The following is a 7,756-nucleotide window of genomic DNA, read 5'->3' as shown; positions in this document are numbered from 1 at the left end:
TTCTATTATTTCCTTGGTTGTCAGCTTCTCTTATGATTAGGCATGTACATGATTGGTTCATGACATCTTCTTCCAAGGTCATGGTGACACATGAACAGATTTTAGAGACAACATCATTCTTCATTCCAATTCCAATTGTTAAATCCTTTCTATAATGGGAAGCATTCAATATGTACTTGGTGTACCTTGTTCCCAAGGGGACAAATGATGTTTGCAAGCATTGGACTATGTTTTGTCTTCAACCACTCACCATTTATGTAGCATATTATTCATTATAGGGGGATGGCCGGGGGGCTATGTAGTCTTCTTTCATCCTTCCTTTTGGGGGATCATTGATTGTGTAAGAATTTTCCAATAATAACCAATATCTAGAGACCAATGAATACAAAAAACACAAGAGAGACAAAGATAGACAAGATCAAATTGTACTTTCTTCAAGATGCCAAAATTTATCAACTATACAATGAACATGAGCTTGCTTGTAAAGGCAGAGCCATAGGGAAATGAGAGCACATAATCATGACATGTGGCCTAATGAGATACAAGGGTAGGTAGGGGTAGGTAGGAGAAATAATAGATAATTTCACTAAAGGTGGACCACCCTCTAGATATCCAACAAATATGCAAGGCCTACTCTGAGTTTCCAATGCCTTGCAATTCAATGGAGAAATATGAGCCCACACTAGATACCCAAAGACCTTGAAATGTCTCACAATTGATTTTTTACCACACTAAGCCTCAAAAGGAGTAATACCCTTCAACGCCTAATGGGGAACCTGATTTTGGATGTGTGTGGCACAACTGATAGCTCTAGTAGAAAATTTGGATAGAGAGAATGAGCATGAATTACGTAGCTAGCCATCTCCTTAAGGGTTCTATTCTTCCTTTCAGAAACACCATTCTATTGTGAAGTGTAAGCAACTAAGTGCTGAAGATCAATCCCTCCAAGAGTAAAAAATTTCTCAAGTCTATTATTCACATATTCTTTTCCATTGTCTACATGAATAATCTTGACTAGCTTCCCTGATTGCTTCTCAACATGAGCCTTGAAGGCTATAAATCTATCAAACACTTCACTCTTTTGAACAAGAAAGTAGACCCAAGTGAAGCAAGAATAGTCATCAATGAAGGTGAGGCCATTGTGAGCCTTGCTAAATGATGGCACTAGAAATGGGCCTGCTACACCATTGTGAACCAATTGAATAACTTCTAAAGCTCTCCAAGACTTCCCCTTATCCAAATTTTCCTTGGGATGCTTGCCCATGGAACACCTTGAATAGAGACCATTCTAAAAGCTAATTTGAGGTAGACTTGTGACAATCTCCTTAGAGCTTAGTTGTTGAAGATAGTGGTAGTTTAGGTGTCTAAACCACTCATACCATAGCTTACATTTTGAATTTGAATGAGTGAGCAAGGTGATAGAAGGAGATAGAGGCACAAAATGGGAAAATGAGAAAAGTCACGAGTTGTGATTAGATTGTCCCACTGCTACCAAGGCATCATTCTCAATTTTTGTTACCACAAATGAATCAGGTGCAAACTCAACTTTCTTTCCATTTCCATAGTGGGTGATTTGGTAGATTGAAAGAAGGTTAGTTCCCAAGTTAGGAACATAGAGAACATTCTCAAATGTTCCATCATCCATGGCAACTGAACCCTTCCCTTCAATTTTCACTTATGTATCATCACCAATGAAAATGCAAGGTACCTTAGATGACTCTAATGAGGAAAATTTATCCCTTGTATAACCCACGTGATGAGAGATGTGTAAGTGCAAGAAATTGTGTCCACTTTTTGGCCAAAAAGTGGAAGTTTTTTCCCTTTTTTTTCAATTTCGTCTAGTTTGACCTAAATATTTGAGGCACTTAAAGGATGATTCTTGAAAAACTTCAGCACTATAAAATGTAGTGATCGAAGTCTACTTTCCAAATATGTAATTTTGTTTTCCAGCCAGATCCTAAAAAAGAAGTTTGAATAGGCATTAGTAAAACCTATAGTTTAAAAGTTACTTTTTTAGGACCATACCATTCCTGTGTACAGCAAGCATAATTTGACCTAAATGAAATTATTTTTCTTTATCCTTTTGGGAAAAGATCTATAACTCACTCACCTTTGATGAGGATATTTTTTTGTAATTTGTTTCCATATATTTTTTTTTTGTTATTTTTTAATTGGGCATACTCACTATTTTGAAAAATCTGCGTGTACGACAAGCATAATTTGACCTAAACTTAACATTTTTTTTATTTTTTTGTCTTAAACTGTATAGATTTATGTTTAGTTTGATGCCATATAATTTGTTTTTCAAAAAGCTTACAGACAAAAAAGCTATTAAAATTTTTAAAACCCATGTTATTTCAAGTTTATGGATCTCTTTCATTAGAAATTATTTTAAAATTAAAAATATTGATCCATTCTCTTAATAAATTATATATTTGGAATCTAAATAGTGTGTACTATAATGGGTTTTTGTTGTTTAAAAAAATTCTAAAAATTAGGTGTTCAGATATATTTTTGAAGTCTTTTTTTTGTATGAAGCTTGGTTTGGGCTTGAAGTTGTAGGTCAAACCAGTTCCGAGCCTCAGGATTGGCTTTCCAGACCATTTACCAAGCCTAATTCTGAACCTATAAGCAGGCCTAAAAAAATTCTTTTACAAACGAGATCCCTTGTTGACAACGGGATCCCATGTTGAAAACAGGATCCCATTCTATATTGCAAATTATTTATAAAAAAAAAACCAAACGGGGTCCCGTTTTTAATTAAAACAGGATCCCGTTTGGTTTTTCCATTAATTTTTTTTTTGGAATTGTATAAATATATGATCATTTAACATAATAAAACATGTCTTCAAATGTGCTAGTTTTTACATGATATATTATGATTTAGTTGTCCTTTGGATGCTCTTTTGTTGCAATTTTAGATCCATTTTTTGAAGGTGGCATTTATTGCATAAGTTTTTAGTCATGGGGTCTAAACAACGTCAGAAGAAGAAACAAAGGAGGAAATTGACCGTCGAGGAAATTCAAGAAGAACGAGAGAAGAAGGCCAAACATCGAAGGGATATAAGAATGACGATTCGACAAATGAATAATCCTAATGCTTTTGGATCCACAACAATGGAAGAGACAAACATTCAAGATGATGGCTTGGGGGATCAGATGGACATAGATGATGCAATTATGGATGATGATGATGTGAATGAAACAATTATGAAGAATATTCCAAGTACAACATCCTCAAATCCAGGTAGATCTTCAAATTATCCAGGTGCATCTTCAAATCCTTCTCTGCAAGACATGCATAATGTGATTATAGGTGATATTCATATTGATGATTTAGTAGAAGTTGGATATACCAATGTTGAGATTGATAGAATTGTCCATGAAAATGAAAACCTTCATGTTGGTAAAGATGAAATTGTTTTGAATGTTGAAACTGAAAATCCTCCAATTGTTGAAGATCATGGAAAGTTTTTTATAAAAATTGAAAAAAATGTTCTGGATAATCTTCCTGGTAAGATTTCTTGGAGACAGATAAGAACATATGCCAATAGAATATACAAAGAATTTTTTTATCGAAAAAGACTTGCAATTCAATGTCAACTTATGATGCAATCGATGAGAATGTGGAAAATGAGAAAAGTGATGAAAAAAATAGGCATCTATGTGAAACCATAAAAAAAAGATGAATTTGTTAAGCATGCTATGTCTACTGTTGCAAGTGCCATTGAATCTATTGGTACAATGAGTCAATCTAAAGATAAGAATGTGGCACGACGAGCTATAACAACTGCCATAGTGAATAAAGAAACCTTGAATAAAAGGATGGTAAGCAACATTAGTGGAATTTTAAAGATGTATCCTAAAAAATTGGTTAGAGAAGCTAAAAGAAGAGAAAGTATTGAAAGTGATCCAATCAACCAAAGTTGGAGTTTTAGTGGTAGACTTTGCAGGTCAGATATGAAATTGAATATTGAAGTGAAATCTTTGGTTGAAACTTTTTTGCATGATAATACAAGGGTGTCATCAAATGCTAGAGATGTTCTAAAGTTGAGTGTGGAGTGTAAAATTCGTGACCCTCATCCAAAACACCCATTAGACACAACTCAAACTGATTTTTATAGAAAAATTTTAGATGAAGTTTTGTTACCTGGAAATATTACTATAAGTCAAAAATCATTTGAAAAATGCAAGCCCTGGTATGTGAAAATTAACAAGAAAAGAGTCTCTTGCTATTGTAAAACGCACCTACAATTTCATTACTATTATGATGTTTTTTGATACATACGTTATGTTTTGCATAGTAACATGCTTGTCCAGGAATGTGGTATTGATATGCCACCTGAATCAATCAAAGAATTTGTAGCAAGTTTATTTTGTCAAAGAATTGATGGGCAATTATTTTATTTACATTCATGTATCTCTGGACAATGTTCTAGTCATGGCAATTTTTCATCACTAGTAGAATGTATGCATGAGAGTAGCAAAACTAATTTTGGACAAAGACTAGTGGATGTTAGAAGATTTAAGAATGTTGAGAATCCCTTAAAGGATGGGAAAATAGGAAAGCATGTCGATTTAATCACAGAGAAGGTTAGTGTACATGCATTCATGTCATAATTTAAAAGTAAGATTGTACCAAAATATGTGACACACTCTCACCATGCTAGATGGATTGTTTCTCAATGTCGCACATGTAGAAATACATTTCTAGTTGGAAGTATACTATCAGTGGTGGACTTTACAGAAAAATATACTCTTAAGCCACAAGAGGAAATTTAATCTCAATATTACAATTCCACTCAAGTTGCTATTTTTGTTCATATTGTTTATAGACACGCAGATGATAGCATGGAGGATGATAGAAAAATTCTAAGGGAGTATCATTTCTATGTGAGTGATAATAGGATGCACTCGTCAGAGTTTGTTCAATATTGTTTCAGCATATTTTATAGAAATATAAGAGAAAGGAATCCAGATGACAAAACATCTTATATGGTTAGATAATTGTACTGGACAATTCAAGAATGCTCAAATGTTTTATTGGTTAAGCAGGGCTCACAAGGAATACAACATCCAACATATATGGAGATTTTTTGAAGCTGGACATGGTAAAGGAGAACATGATGGGGCTGGTGCATGTGTTAAAAGAATTCTTTCTAGAGAGCAATTAAAATTTGAAGATAATATAAAATTTAAAGATGCACGTGCAATTGTAGATTGGTGCAACACAACCTTATCTACTAGATCAAGTGTGAACTCTACAATTCAATGATTATTTTGGTTAGTTAAAGAGGAAAACACTATGCCGAAACTTGATTGTGACACAATTAGCGATCGACAAAATGGCATTCATTTAAGAGTTCAAATGCAAGCACATGGACTATATGGATAAGGAACTTGCACGTTTTTGTTAGTTTTGTATTTTAGGTGATTTTGATGTATGTGAGAATATTGAATGGGTTGAAGATTGGAATCAAAGATCATTGACTCCTACTCAAGCACAAGATCAGATTATAATGATGCATTGTTCGCATCAAATGATTATGATTGTGTTTCAGACCTTGTATAGAATGGTAATCATTTTTTATTATTTTGTTGGCCGCTTAATAAAATTAGTTTCAAACTTTTTTATATTTAGTGTAAATTAAAAATGGTATTTTTGTAATTCTAAATTGTGATAATTTATTAATTTTTTGTTTGTCTAGGACATGTGTATTCCGTTGTTACACCTGAGGACAATGAATAGGAAATAGAATATTGGTTGGCTCTATGTGTTGAGACTAAACACAAACTAGTTAATCCTCGAGAAATTGACAATGGTTTTCATTATCTAACTGGTTCAGTGGTAGTTGTTGGAACTTGGCTAAGGAAATATTTGACAAGGAAGAATGGTTTGCCTACTTTTGAAGATTATGAAACACATGAGAATATAAAGCACTACTCACATTTGATTGTTGCAACAAATATACAACTAGTGAGATATTGCGGTAGACCTAGTAATAAAAAGTTATGGACAATTTCTATGGAAGATCATCAGACAATTATAGATGCTTTGGAAAAAAGAGAGGATGCAGATGGTACAATGGAATAATTATTTAAATAAAGAGGTATGTATACATGTTAAATGTATGCATGTATATATTGTACATATATAATTTTTTTTATTACATACCATTTGATCATGTAGATGGTTTAAACATTATTGTTTGATATATATAGGTCCATCCCATTATTGTGAGCTCTTACACAATTGTGTTACATGTAATGGAATAGGAACTTAATATATAGAGGTACATATACTTGTTTTAAAATTACATGTCTTTTGAAATGATTTAAATTGATATAAATTGCTTTTTAAATATATATAGGTTTTCATAATTCATTTAAAATGGGAACTTGACTATTTTGCACTTCCATCTAGATTCTAATTTTTTTTGTCCTTATTATTTTGATCCCCTTAAGCCACATGTCCCAATTGTACACCCATCCCCTTAAGCTGAGTCATGTCTTAATCAATTAATTTCCCCTTAAGGCATATCCTATAATTTACTTCAAATGATCCTCTTTTAAGACACATGTCCTATTTCTAGTTTGATCGCCTTAACCCACATGTCCCAATTGTACGCCCATCCCCTTAAGCCGAGTCATTTCCTAATAAATTAATTTCCCCTTAAGACAAGTCCTATAATTTACTTCAAATGATCCTCCTTTAAGGCACATGTCCTATTTCTAGTTTGATCCCCTTAAGCCACATGTCCCAATTGTACACCCCATCCCCTTAAGCCGAGTCATGTCCTAATCAATTAATTCCCCCTTAAGCCATGTCCTATAATTTACTTCAAATGATCCTCTTTTAAGCAACATGTCTTATTTCTAGTTTGATCCCCTTAAGCCACATGTCCCAATTGTACACCCATCCCCTTAAGCTGAGCCATGTCCTAATCAATTAATTTCCCCTTAAGTCGAGCCATGTCCTAATCAATTAATTTCCCATTAACCCATGTCCTATAATTTACTTCAAATGATCCTATTTTAAGCCATATGTCCTAATTAGTTATTTTTCCCTTAAGCCACATGTCTAGGTAGTTTTAACTTAAATTCACCCCCCTAGATTTAAATCCTATATATAATATCTATCTAACTATTTTTTGTTGCTGTAGGTTTGCTTTAAAGTAATTTTTTATTGGTGGCATGTGAAACAAGTTTATGATCAAATGTCAGTAAACTGCATGAAACATGAAAAAAACTAGCCCCTAAAATGAAGGCGATTGTAAGCCCTAAATATGATCTAGATTCCTCTTCAAACAACGCAAATGAAGAGGAGAAGATCCACTCTGCAAGACAAAAATGTTCAAGTTTGTGAGAGTTATACGTAGTTCATGTTCATATATATATATATATATAAACAATTTAAAAATTTCAATTATAAGTTTAGTAGCACATACGTGTACATGAGTAGGCTCATCTCCTCTAGACTCTACTAAGGGCTCTGCATCTCTAGGTTCTATAGGGGCAGTCGATGGCACTGGTATCTCATGCTATATAGTACATGTATCGCAGAGGGTGGATCCACCATACCCTACTTGCAGAGGGTGGAACAAGGGCTTGAACCTTGAAATTCTCTCATAGAGAAGAATGCACAACAAGGGATGATACCTCAAACTTCTCTCACAAAGAAGAATCCATAACAAGGGCTAAAACCTCAAACTTCTCTCACAGACAAGAATGCACAACAAGGGATGATACCTCAAAC

Source organism: Cryptomeria japonica, chromosome 7, assembly GCF_030272615.1.
Source record: "Cryptomeria japonica chromosome 7, Sugi_1.0, whole genome shotgun sequence".
Taxonomy (NCBI): domain Eukaryota; kingdom Viridiplantae; phylum Streptophyta; class Pinopsida; order Cupressales; family Cupressaceae; genus Cryptomeria; species Cryptomeria japonica.
This window is presented reverse-complemented; position numbering follows the sequence as displayed.